At 42.0% G+C, this 13,704-nt stretch overlaps 2 long non-coding RNA genes across 2 annotated transcripts; both read right to left on the bottom strand.

The window, feature by feature from the left end:
- Nucleotides 1–1,787: 1,787 nt before the first annotated feature.
- On the bottom strand, nt 1,788–2,604 carry LOC140689727 (uncharacterized). Its single transcript, XR_012064801.1, has 2 exons — nt 2,568–2,604; nt 1,788–2,323 (listed from the first exon to the last, which is right to left on the bottom strand). It is a non-coding gene; the product is annotated as an uncharacterized lncRNA (long non-coding RNA).
- Nucleotides 2,605–9,301: 6,697 nt separating this feature from the next.
- LOC140689725 (uncharacterized) lies at nt 9,302–12,321 on the bottom strand. The gene is made up of 2 exons (XR_012064800.1): nt 12,071–12,321; nt 9,302–9,491 (listed from the first exon to the last, which is right to left on the bottom strand). It is a non-coding gene; the product is annotated as an uncharacterized lncRNA (long non-coding RNA).
- Between the last annotated feature and the right edge of the window lie 1,383 nt (nt 12,322–13,704).

The raw sequence follows: 13,704 nt of genomic DNA, 5'->3' as shown, positions 1-13,704 counted from the left end.
GAGCTCCTGGAAAAATAATTGGCACATAATAAACACAGACATTTATTTCTTGTTGCTGTTATTCTTATTCAGTCTTTTCAAAGCATTCATCTTAGCTACAATAATCAAAACAGTATGGTACCAGCACAAAAACAGACACACAGACCAAAGGAACAGAATAGAGAGCCCAGAAATAAACCTACTCACTTATGGTCAATTAATCTCTGACAAAGGAGGCAAGAATGTACAATGGAGAAAAGACAGTCTCTTCAATAAGTGGTGCTAGGAAAACTGGACAGCTACATGTAAAAGAATGAAATTAGAACATTTTCTCATACCATATACAAAAATAAACTCAAAATGGATTATAAAGATATAAGACATAAAACCACCAAACTCTAAGGAGAATGTAGGCAGAACACTCTTTGACATAAGTTGTAGATCTGTCTCCTAAGGGAAAAAGAACAAAAGCAAAAATAAACAAATTGGACCTAATTAAACTTAAAAGCTTCTGCACAGCAAAGGAAACCATTGACAAAATGAAAAGACAGCCTACTGAATGAGAGAAAGTATTTGCAAATGGTATGACCAATAAGGGGTTAATATCCACAATATATAAACAGCTCATACAACTCAATATCAGACAAACAACCTGATTAAAAACTGGGCAGAAGACCTGAACAGATGTTTTCCAAAGAAGACCTATAGATGCCCAACAAGCACGTGAAAAAATGCTTAACATCACTAATCATCAGAGAAATGCAAATCAAAACCACAATGAGATAGCACCTCACACCTGTAAAATGGTTATCATCAGAACGTCTGTAAATAACAAATGCTGGCGACATTGTGGAGAAAAGGGAACCCTAGCACATTGTGGGATTGTAAACTGGTATAGCCATTATGGAAACACAGTATAGAGGTTCCTCAGAAAGCCAAAAAAGAATTATCATATGATCCAGCAACTCCACTGCTAGGTATATATCCAGAGAAAACTAAAACCCTAATTTGAAAAGATTGATGCACCCCAGTATTCATAGCAGCATTATTTACAATGGCCAAGATATGGAAGCAACCTAAATATCCATCAACATATGGATGGATTAAGATGTGATACACACACACACACACACACACACACACACACATGTACAGTGGAATATTACTCAGCCATAAAAAAGCATTTGCAACAACATGGATGGACTGAGAGGGTGTTATGCTTCGTAAAATAAGTCAGACAGAGAAAAACAAATACTGTATGTTATCACTCATATGTGGAATCTAAAAAAAAAATGAATGTATATAACAAAACAGAAACAGGCTCATAGAAATAGAGAACCAACCAGTGGTTAGCAGTGCGGAGAGAGAAGTGGGAAAGAGCAAGATAGTGGTATGGGATTAAGAGATACAAACTACTGTGTATAGAATATACATGCAAAAAGGATATATTCTACAGCTCAGGGAAATATAGCCATTATTTTGTAATTACTTTAGATGGAGTATTTCTATACAAGTATTGAATCACTATGTTGTATACCTGAAACCAGTATACTATTATAAATCAACTGTACTTCAGTGAAAAAAGGAACATTCAACTTAGTTTTCACGGGATCATGAAGAGCATGTTTGTTTCTGTAGTTAGGCCTTATTGGTCTACGTGACATTTGATAACTTCGCATATGCATGGCACAGGTGGTGTGAACAAGTTTGTGAAGAAACAGAATAGACTTCTGCAGGTGTGCGGCTGTTTCTCCTTTTGTCCCTCCAGTTCCGTCCTGCTCTGGACTCTGGAGGCCGACCACATGGACTGTATCTGGGGCTTTCTTGCCTCTGGCTTTATTTGGCTTCTGCCAAGACATTGGGCAGACCAAAGAGAGGGGGAAGAATGAAGTCAGGGTATTTGGCCTCCCCGGTTCCTGCCCTGCTGGCCAGTCAGTCAGCAGGGGCTGCCTTCCTCGTCCAAAGGCCGCTGCTCCTGTTGGGCCTCTTCTGTGGCTCCCTGTCTCTGGTAACCTCTCCTTGCTCTTGCTCCTTCAGGCTTCGGATGGTGCAGGTCCCCAGTGCTTCACTGTGCTTTATTGCCGGTGCCTCTGCAAGTTCACTGAGCTCTCCTCAGTTACCCCCACCCCAGGCACTGTCCTGCGTGGGTCGTGACTGATACAGCAAATACTCGTGTGTTTCCTCAGCAGGGAGCACACATGCCCAGGAATGCTACATAAATGCCTGAGCGGCTTAGTAGCCACGAGTGGCCAGCACAGCTTGGCCACAGAGAAAGAAGGGGAAGCATCAGTCCAGCCAGTGAGCCTTGTCAGTATCCTCCTGTCAGAGCCCACCAGGAACACCCCTGCAGTTGAACAAGTTGCGTTAAGTACTTGTTACAGCAAAGGAGAGAGCACGCTGTGGGGAATTGTGGGGACATTTTGGCAAGAGAGTGTTAGAACTTATAGGATATGGGCTTGTGGTAAGTGATTTGGGGGAGGGTTTAAGGAAGTAGGGCTGTGCTCTGGATTGAATGCTGTGGGGAAGCCGAAATAATTCTACAATCGTGTATCTCAATAAATACACAGTAAGAAGTATCTAATACTTACCTGACAAGGGAGATACCGTGATCACCAAGAAATCCCTAAAAGGAAAGCAGAGCAGACTGAGGACAAGCTGTAACTGGGAAAAGAGCCCAGTCACTCCTGTCGGTGGGGAGAGGAGGAGTCTTTGGTATTTTGTGGTTTGGACATTGTTCTTGTTTTCAGCCGTATTCAGATATGATCACAGAGTCTTTTTGTTTTTGTCTTGATCCATCCTGGTCACACAGAGGCCTTGTCCGATGTTGACGGTCTCTGAAATTATTTTTGTAACTCAGGGAGAACACCAGGGCCTACCATCAGTGCCAGGACAGCCTCTAGCAACACCAAGACCCAGCTGGGAAGCGGGGATGCTTTTCTCTTTCTCAGCCTGTTTCAAGGAGGTTAAAGTATGATTGGCAACAGAATCACCCACAGGGCTTATTAAAATGGAGATCCCCGGGCCCTGCCCCCAGATCTACTGAATCAATGCCTGGAAGTCTATACTTCTTAGCAGCAGGCTGCATCATTCTGATGCACACCAGAATTTGAAGGCCACTGGTCTAAAAAGAAAGACGTCAGAAATCCAGGTTCACAAACCTAGATGTGTAGCAGCCACTCAGTGTGAGGCATGAAGCACTAAGCTGTTAGCTTAAATTTTTGTTAGTGTCAAGTTCTGCACCCTGAAGGTGTAGATTTTTAACTCAATGGAAGCAGCCTTTGAATTTACAAGGTTATCTTGTGTTTATACCTTGTGTGCCGGTTTTAGAAAAACCTCAGCTAAGGAGGTCAACCTGTAAGTGACAGAAAGGAAGGGGCTGGTCATCTATTACCATAAATCAATAAAAAGTAAACACCAGTAGAAAGGCTGCTGCCAAACAGGGAAAACAAAACAAAACAAAACAAAACAAAAACCAACAACGAGGAATTGCTTCCAAAGTCAGAACATTCTCAAGGGTAAACCAAAATTCCAGAGATTCAAAGATGCATGACTGACATCCCATTGAACAAAACAATCTATAGGTCAGAAATGAGATGCCTTAACTGTAAAATGTCTAGTCAGATCACTGCAGATAAAAACCCAATTTCTTCACAGGAAAATTCTCAAGAAAGAATACAGAGAAAGCAGAAATGAAGAAGTTAATTTATTCTAACACCACAACTAGGACAATATTTGGCATTTTCAAGTGTCAGAGAAAGAGCACCAAAAATATAACTAAGACAAGAGCCTAATAAAGAACTTGACGTTGAACCTGATTTTGCGGAACTAGTGAGATTTGGCTCTTTAGGATGACGGGAGCAAGGAGACTTGAGGCTCAGACATCACCACCAAATTTAGCTGTGGACACTTTTTTTTCCCCATTGAATTCTTCTTCTCTTCAGATGTGGAAGAGCTGAGCTCACCGCAGTCAAATAACCCTACCACAACTTTCCTAACAGGGAGTTATGTAATGAGTCTTTTTAGCCTGAATAATGCTTTTTGCCTTAACGCCTATTTTGTCTACAATCTCCATGGGCAGAGAGTCTGCATCTATAGCTCATTACCATTATTTTGATGATAATGTTACAGTTCATCAATTACTTGGGAGCAAGGTCAAATCTAGCAGCCAAATCTCCCCTTTGGTGAGGCCATCACGGGTATCACCCCCCTTGCTGAGATCTACTGCCCCCGCAAAAGCCTTCATGCTCATGTTCTCTCTCTCCCCTCCTTCTTCCCTCCCTGCTCTCCCTCTCCACCTCCTCATCCTGTCACAGTATTACCAGTTACAAAATCCTATCTGATTTAAGCCCTGATTAATTTATTCCTTTTCCCTTTCATCTGAGAAAGGACAAGATTGAGTGAGGAAATCACGGAGACATAAAGGAGAGGAAGAATCTGCACATAAGAGAGAAGAGATTGTCTCACTTTGTAAATAGATGTTGAAAACTAGAGGTACACGGTTCTCTTGGAATTTTAGTCCATGGAGAGGGTTTGTTTTTTTTTTTTTGAGCCTATGATTGTATAAGCCGTGGTACTGATAATTTATTTTAATTAAAGAAAATAAAAATTCCTTGCCAAACAAAACAAAAAAAAATAGAACAACTAATACAAAATATTCCTGTCTGTTTTCAGAATTTGGCTGTTACTGCACCATCAGCCAGTCCAGACTTCTCAAAAATTATTTCAGTTTCATGAGAAACTCACCTGGAAAGTCTACCTTGATGCATGAATCTTTGACAGTTGGCTCAAGTTTTAGATTTCTTTGTGAAAATTCAGCTCAATTTCACAACTCATTTACTGAATTTACTTCCTAGAATCTGTAAGCAAGAATTCAACTTCATAAACACAGTTGTACTTGGCAAATAAAGTTAACAAGATAAAAAAAATCGATTTAAAACTTTCCAGGGTGTATTTATAAGTTAACCTTGCTTCTTAATAGTTAAAATTGATCCAATAACCTCTCTCTTAAATTTAATCTTTTTTTCTTGCGGTATTAAGCCTTGTGAAAATGCAAAATTCCCAGGAGATGTAGTGTTTTAGGTAGGCTGCCACGAATCCTTGAATTTTTTTGTGTGTGTATTCTGAATCTATGCTGTTAAGTGCATATAGATTCAGAACCATTGGTGGGAATGTAATTTGGTGCAGCCACTATGGAAAAAATACAGTGGTTCCTTAAAAAAACTAAAAATAGAGTGCATTCTCATTCTACCTATCAAATTTCTTAACTACTCTTTCCTATTTTCTCTCTCTTTATGTTACTGTCATTCACAGTCACCACTTTTGGACTTGTTTTTCCTGTCTTTGAAGCTTTAGGCTCTGTGGTAGAAGTCCTGATTCTTAGAGGATGACTGCTCCCACCAGGGGCTACAGTAGGAGTCCTGTTTCACCTTACACTCTGGCCGTCACTAGGTCCTCATGTCAAGAGGACAGTGGGCAAGGGAAGGGTGGCACTCTCCTTGCAAGTTTAATTTACACTGGTCATCAGGGGGCAATGCAACTGCTGTTACATAAGAAGAAAGGGAAGACTCTGTTTCACACTCAGTGAACAGTCGGGGCATCTCTTGATGTTCTGCTGCCCAGTTTGGATGGTTAATGGATAAATACACAACAGACAGACATGACCTCAGAAGGGCATGGTAATCAAAAGCCTGGACCCTTAGAGCTACCGGTTAAATCACTAAGATCATGAGAGATCCTAGCCAAGGGTGAGGAGAATATGGAGAGGGTAGTTAATAAAGGAGATTATGAAAACTGATTGTGCTCTTAAAACTAGTTGCTGCAACAGGGATTGCTAACTTTCTCAACTAACGTTCCCTGTCTGAGATTCCTCAGGAATCTGAGGAGGACCAATCAGAAACCTGAAGATGCTGTCCCAAGACAGGACAGACTTAACACAAAATGTGAGTGGATCTGAACAGCCCAAGGCTGGACTGTAGTGGATGCTGACTGGTGCTGCTCAGACTCCCCACCTCTTGTCCTCTGACTTCCAGACCGAGACATTCATTTCTTTGTTGCTGGGTACATTGGCTGCTGTTGGCTCCCTTCTGGGTCTCTCTGGGATTTGCCTTTGGCCAAAGGGAGCTATTTTTCCCAAGTTTATAACCTCTTTTAGGGGAAACTTGCATCCGGTGATTGGTTGCTGTTGGGACGTAAAGGGCCAGTCTTACTGTCTCAGTTTGGAATATTAAGGGTCATCCCGACTCCTGAGATCCTGTGGGATAGCTGAGGCTTCTGTTGCAATTGCATCACTGTGTCTCCTTCTGCCTAATCCTCCCTTCACTGTCTCCAAGGTTTCCCTTCGTGTGTTCTCCAAAAAACCTCTCGCAGGCAAATTTCCACATCAGAATCTGTTTCCAGAAGATTCTACTCAAGACATTATCTTTTTCACATAATACTTGTATTATCGTAGGTTCCTGGGTACCTATTCTTCTGTTCTTTGTACCTACATCTTAAATTATAAACTCATCTTCAATGAAACCTTCCTATGAAACCCTATGTGGCCCAGGCTGCGGAAGTGTCACCCGTAGAGATTTTCTGTTCGCTTCTGCCAAGCACTCCAGGGATATCACTGTCCCAGGACTAATTTTTATGTAAATTTCTAATCCTGACAGTTTCCAAATCATGACAGAAGTGTACCTTCTAACCTCAATACATCATAAGGTAGAGGCCTGGGTTTTATTTTTCTGGGAATAATTCTTTTCGTTTTCCATAGCCCAGAATAGCAAACTTCATCATCTTTATGTCAAGGTGAGTGGGTCTTTTTTCCTAGGCCCCTCATTACTGAGACTCCATCTCTTTGAGCATCCCAGCTTCATGAACAGTATTAGTTCCCGTTCAGTGTCTCATAGGACCCACAGCCTCATATCCTGGCCTGATTGTGTGTTAAAACTCAAACTTCTAACTATTACTAAATTCGATAAGCACCCATGGGGAAACTTGAGGATTAGATCATAAGCTTATAACTCCTAATTTCAGGCACCTAGAGATTTCCATTTATTTCTTCTCAGTTGATATGCATGAATATGATTGTTAACATATTGCCAGAATCTGAAATTATCCCAAAGTGGTTGAATGTGTCCTGGAGCTAGGTTTTAGTAAGAAATGGAAATCATGAGGGCACTGGCCTTGGAACTAAAGTGAAGGAAATGATATAACTGATAAGGAAATGAAAAAGTTCAAACCATCTCTTTCACATCCAGGCCCAGACTGGCTAGGTATTTACGTGGTAAAAAGTGACCTAGAGTCCTGATGGGCTCCAAGTGTCACCCTTGTGGGGCTATGAAGTCCTTGAGGGCAGGAACTGTGACTTGTTTGCTGCTGTTTCCCTGGTGTCTAGTTCATGCTCAGCACATATTGGATGTTCAGTAGATACTTGTTGACTGAATGAGCCAGCAGTAAAGCAGTGCTGTGCAGAATGATTAGATATTTAAAAATAAGAAGAAAGAATATAGCATAACATTATATCAACACCAGTCTAAGGAGAATAATAAAAAATAATAGAAAAGGATAATGCAAACTGAGTTATCATAGTCATTCTTTCCAACGTATATTATTAAACCTAGCACTGTGTTAGGCATAGAGAATGTGATAATGAGCTAAAAAAGAAGGATGTGGTCCTTTCCCCTGTAGAGATCTGGGGGAGGCACACTTTCAATGAAAACACTAATAAGGAAAAAGTAAGTATAAAGAACGGAGTGACCCGATGTTCTGTTAACCCAGAAAGATCTCTATTCCTACTTATTGCCCCAGTATAATTATTAATAGTTCCCCCATTCACTCTCAGAAGTGTCCCAGCTTGGATGGACACCCTGGCTGTGACTGCAAGATATATGGTGTTAGCCAAGTGTACAACAGTGGGGACCACCTATTCAAGGACTAGAGGATAGGCTTCCCTGGGAAAACAAGACTGCCCTGAAGATGGTGGATGGACCACACAGGGCATGTGATTGTTAGGGATGCCAGTGGGGAGAGCCTGCCAGGCGGATGGAACAGGATGTGCAAAGCAAGGCACACCACAGGATCGACAGAAGGCCAAGGGCAAGAGGTAGCCTAAAAGAGTAGATGGCCTGTGTGTCCTTGTGCACATCTTAAGAATTTTAGAAATTTATTCTTTATCCTTTAATTAAGGGTGAAGGTGGGAGGGATGGATGATTTAGCATTTTGAAAACATTCTTTTTTAGCTGCAGTGTAGAGAACAGATATGAGAAATTTCAGGAAGCTAGTTTTCAGGAGTCTACTGCACTAGACCGGTTGAGACATGATAGTAGTTTGAAACAGCAACTCGAGGTGAAGCTAGACAGCAAAACAAACAGACCTGGGAAATAGGTTGGCTGCTATAGAGAGAGGGGAGTAGGGAAGTCTCCAGAATAGGTTTCTGGCTTATGCACCTGGATGGATAGTTATGCAATTCAATGAGCTGGGGAATGCTGCTGGTATTATTAAGATGTGGCGTATCTATCTATCCACCCATGCATTTACCTCTGTAGGAAACTAAGACTCATTGACACCTGGTATACGGCAAGCATTGTGGGTCATAATAACAAAAACGTTTACTATGGAATCTAATAAGGAGATAAATACACACGTATTTATGTTACCAGTTATCACACTTTCAGCTGCAAATCATAGAAAACAGCTAAAGTCAAAACTGCTTAAACAGTGAGAAAATTTGTAAGTCCTAAAATGGGGAGCTCTCACTCGGCTTCTTCAGTGGCCCTAATAACATTAAGGGTGTTAGTTCTCGTCGTCTTTCTACGCTGCTGTCATTAACTCAGTTCGTTCCTCAGTTGACTTTTTCTTGACTAGCACCCTTTATCTTTGCTTGATCGTTATCCCAGTTCCAAGCGCATACACCCACGACAATGTTCAGCAGCAGAATGACTATTTTCCCCCATGAATCTCTCTATCAAAGTTGGGAAAGCTTTCCTAGAATCCACCTCGCCCCCTCGCCCCACCCAGAGAGTCCTCCTCACATCTTAGCGCATAGAATGGGGTCACATGTTTATTCCTAAGCAAGGCCTGGCAAGAGGAAAGGGAGTGCCATGAGCTGTCCGGTGAGCACACGGTCAGGCAGAAGAGGATGACTCGATAAACAAAAATGATTTGAGGTTTTGTTTACAAGGAGAAAGGGTAAAATGACTGTTGAGTAGGCAACCCAGGGTGTCTGCTGTAACCAGAGAGCAGTGTTGATGTTGTCTTAGGAGGGGTTCAGAGTAGTTCAGGAGATTGAAGCAGAAGAAATCACCCTGGAGACTGGAGGAGAAGAAATGATTCCAAGGCTGGAAAAGGTTATTAGGTTTATGTCACTGTGAAGGCAGAAGCTGAGGTCTGAGATTACAGCAGCACTTAAATAATACTAACATAAATCCATCTTCACCCATTGAGTCTCCAGATTTCAGGCATCTTCACGGCTTTCCTGAATTCCTCCAAAGTCATACAAATACTCGTTTGTATTGTTTCTAAGCTTCACTGAACTGAAAGAAGAATGGTTGAATAGTGTTTTGCATAAAATACTAGAAATATTTGTTACTTAGCTCTGGCTCAATCCGAGCCTGACCTGTTTCTGTCATTACCGCTAGAACAGTTCTCCAGCTCTTGCCAGAGTTTGAGTTGTCAGGATAATAATTTATCCATCTTGTTGTCAGATTCACAGCTAGTTTGCCCGACTCTAGGGGAATCTAAATGACTATCACTACACATGGTGTGCCACTCATATTTTAAATGCATTTAATTCCAAATATCTTCCCTCTGCCACACCCATATTCAGAGATTTACTGAACCACTGTCACTGTACTATTTTCCCCTGTTGTAGAAAACACCACCCATTAAAGATCAGTTTTCCTCTTGTTTCCTTTAATGCTCACTAAAATGAGTGGCACTATTCGCTGGCCACAGTTACTAAGTTAGGCTCCCAGGTCTCTGGGCCCATATACTTCTGTTTCCATATTCCGTCCCACCTCACTTCCTCAAGCCAGCTACTTTCAAAATATACCTGTTCTTCAAAAGAGTCTTGATCTCCCAACGTGGTATATAACCATTGTATTTTGCGAAAGGCCAGTCTTGATGCATCTCCCTCTAAAGACAGCTCTCTGGGTTTGCTTCACAGGGCCAACCAGAAGTTATTTTCCATGTTTATTGATTCATCCCTTCAGCTTCCCCTTACAGCGGGTCCTTTTCAAGGTTTTAACTATAAGCATTAAATTACCCTCCTGACATCCCTTTCCTCCTCCTCCCAGGAATGCTTGGAAAGGAATCCAGTTGTGGGCAGATGTTAGGTCTTTCTCAGAAGCATTCCATGTCAAATAACAAGCACCCAGTTGTAGTTCAAATAGAACGCTAATAGTGGTTTACATGTTAAGCAAGAGTGGTAATTACTGGCTTTGAAAGCATATCATAATGACTTTTTACAGTTGTTTTTATACTTTATTATCCTTCCTTTTTTATCCTCTAGTCAGTATTCTTAATTCTGCTGCTCCAGAAAAACACACTGGGAGAAAGCTCAGCAAAACACATGAGATGGTGAAGCGCCCTGGCCGCCAAGAGCCGCCAGATAAGACTTGGTAGGGAATGCGGGGTCACAGGGCAGTAGCATCAGGATATTTGGGCCTCCTTCTCCCACTTTTCCTTTTCCACCCTCAAAACTATACACATAACTGCCAGAGAATCAGTCAATAGAAACATATTTATCAGATACCCAAACTGGCTGAGGGGGACTATCTGAGAGACTCACTTCTAGTAGCCCCTCTAGACGTGCTCACATCCACTGGTAGGTGCAATCAGACCAGCAGAAAACTAACTCCATCACAAAAGTTTGTGCTTCCCCCTCAACGCCATGGAATGGATTTTGCTGGAATGGACCAGGGCATTTTATGACTTCTTGTATCCTTCATTGAAGGACATTATAAGGAACAGAGATAAAACCTGTGGTTCACTGGCTGCTAGGATATTATTGAGGACATTGTTTATTACATCACGCGGTGTGTTTTTTATGAGGACGCCCTGGGAAAACTTCTATTTAATTTCCTTATTGGAAGTAATCACACTTCTGAGTGATTTTTTTTTCTTTGTTTTTAAAAATCTCATGGTGTCTGTGAGTCATGTCACTGATCATGTTTCTCTTTTTGATTTGGCTACTAGAAAGCTCAGATCGTAAGGCTGTAACTCATCTCTAATAATCACTCACCCTGGACCTTGAGATGCATGTGGTGTGTGTGTTTACTGGGCTCACTCTTTACTCCATCCTGTTTTCCCCTACAGTCTCTTTATGCTATCCTGATGACTTCACTTATGTTTTCACACAAGAGAAGTTTATTTCTTGCTCACGTAAAATTGCTGAATGCAGGTATTTGGCAGGTGGCCTTCAGTGAGGTGACCTGGGGATCCACGATCCTTTCACCTTACTGCTCTTGTATTAGGGTCTCCCGTCCTCTGCATGGAAGCGGCACATGGTAAGAGAAAGAAGGAAGGGTCGTGCAGGAGGTTTTGGGGTCTGGGCCTGGCAGTGCTGTTCATCACTGCTGTTTATGTCCCATGTGCCATCACACAGCCACGAGAGATAGTAAGGGAAGCTGAGGAGTGTGACCCAGCAATGTGTCTGGGAAGAAAGGAGAGTGGGTGAGCTGAATGACTGCCCAATATTTGTCACAAAACATGAAAAGCACGGTATGAAGGAAACAATTCACTCTGTTTTCCCTAAGCCATTTCTGCTAATAGCATTAGCAGAATTGTTAACATTAGCAGAAATAACTGAATGGTTCAGGCCTAGAACCCAGGGGTGGCCAGGGAATTCTCTCTTTGTGGCACCTCTCCCGTCTGTCCCTCCTGCTCAGTTCTTTCTGCCATTGCCTTTGTTCAGGTCTTTTCTGCCTCATGCTCAGCCTGCTAAAACCCCTGCCTTCCTGGGCCCTGGAGCAGAGTATCTGCTGAGCAGGTCTTGTGGGTTTGTCTGGGGTTTTTTTCTTCTCCAAGTTGGCTCATATATTTTATTGTTACCTAATGCTGTATTAAAAATTGCCCTAAAGCTCAGTGGTTTTAAATAGCAACAATTAATTACCTCTCATGGTTCTGTGTGTCAGAAATTGGGGAGCAGCTAGCTGGGTAGTTTAGGGTTGAGGTTCTCATGAGGTTGTACCAAGATATCTTTCGGACCTTGCAGTCAGCTGAGAACTCTATCAGGGCTTGAGGATCCATTCCTAGGGTGGCTCACTCACGTAGGTGGTGAGTTGGTGCTGGCTATTGGCAAGATGCCTCGATGCCTCCCCACATGGGCCTCTGCTCAGGACTGCTTGCATGACCTTATGACATGGTGGCTGGCTTCTCCCAGAATGAGTATTTAGGAGACAAGGTGTAAGTCACAATGCCCTTTATGACCTCATCTCCAAAGTCCCACACTGTTACCTCTGCTGTACTCTCTTGTTCACCAACAACAGCCGTGATTCAACACGAGAAGAGACTACACACGGCCATGGATATCAGGAGGCAAAAACCACTGCAGGCTACTTGGGAGGCTGGCCCCTACACCTGCTTGCATTTGGAGTATGTCCCTCCCTCAATCTCAAGTTTTCAAAATTCTCTCCTACTTTTAACAGTCAAATCAAAGCCCATCTTTTCTGTAAAGTCTGCCCTGATCATGCAACAACCGGCACTCCTGTTGTAACTCTTATTGTTCTTACTATACACATGGCCTTTATCACTTAGTACCTTGTTTTAAACATCTATACATACGTCTTTTCTTTCACTTGGAATTTAAGCAATCAGGGACATACCCCCTGTCATATAGTAGGCACTCAGTGAATATTATTTAAATGGATGAATGGTAGGGGAGGGTATAGCTCAGTGGTAGACCACATGCTTAGCATGTGTGAGGTCCTGTGTTCAATCCCCAGTACCTCCACTAAAATAGATAGATAGAAAAGCCTAATTAACTTCCCCCAAAAGAAATTAACAAAACATTGTAAACCAACTACCACAATAAAAAAATGAGAACATTCATTTAACAAATACTTATTTTTTAAAAATAAAATAAAATAAAATAAATGGATGAGTGAAGGAGAGAAAGAAGAATATAAGCCAGAAGCCCTGGGTCTCTGCCTTTGGCCTCTTCCCCTGCTGCCTGGCTTTGGCCAAATCACCTCACCTCTCAGTCTCAGTTTCTTCCTACATAAAATAAAGACAATAATGCCTAGCCCACCTTTCCTCACAGAGATTTGAAAGAGGTAGCACTCATGAAAGTGTTTTCAGATGTATAAAGAATAAGGGCAAGGTGAGGTTAGTTACCTGGCTCTCCAGTGATGGCTGAGACGCACAGTGTTGTCACAGGTGGAGGTCAGTCAATACCTCTGACTTCCTCCTCAAGGAATAGTTAACTACATCAAGCTGTCAGCATACAAATGCCCTTCATTCCAGCCGGTTCTGTCAGCACATAGTGGTTCATGGCTGGAGGAGGCCCTCAGCAAAGGGAACTGCCTGGACCAGGGAGCTGAGCCCCATCACAGTCACACTCTGAAATGTCAAAGCTCAAAGTCAAGATTTGTTTCTCTAGTAGAATTCTCAACTGTCCTCTTCCTTTATGTACTCTGTTTTTTTTCAAGTTTTCTGTTATAGACAATTGTGAGGGTATAATTTTTTTCCATTCCACCTTTAAAAATATTATTTTAAAAATTAACATAAATTCATCTTCTTTTTGGT

Source organism: Vicugna pacos, chromosome 3 (genome assembly GCF_048564905.1).
Source record: "Vicugna pacos chromosome 3, VicPac4, whole genome shotgun sequence".
NCBI classification, from domain to species: domain Eukaryota; kingdom Metazoa; phylum Chordata; class Mammalia; order Artiodactyla; family Camelidae; genus Vicugna; species Vicugna pacos.
This window is presented reverse-complemented; position numbering and strand designations above follow the sequence as displayed.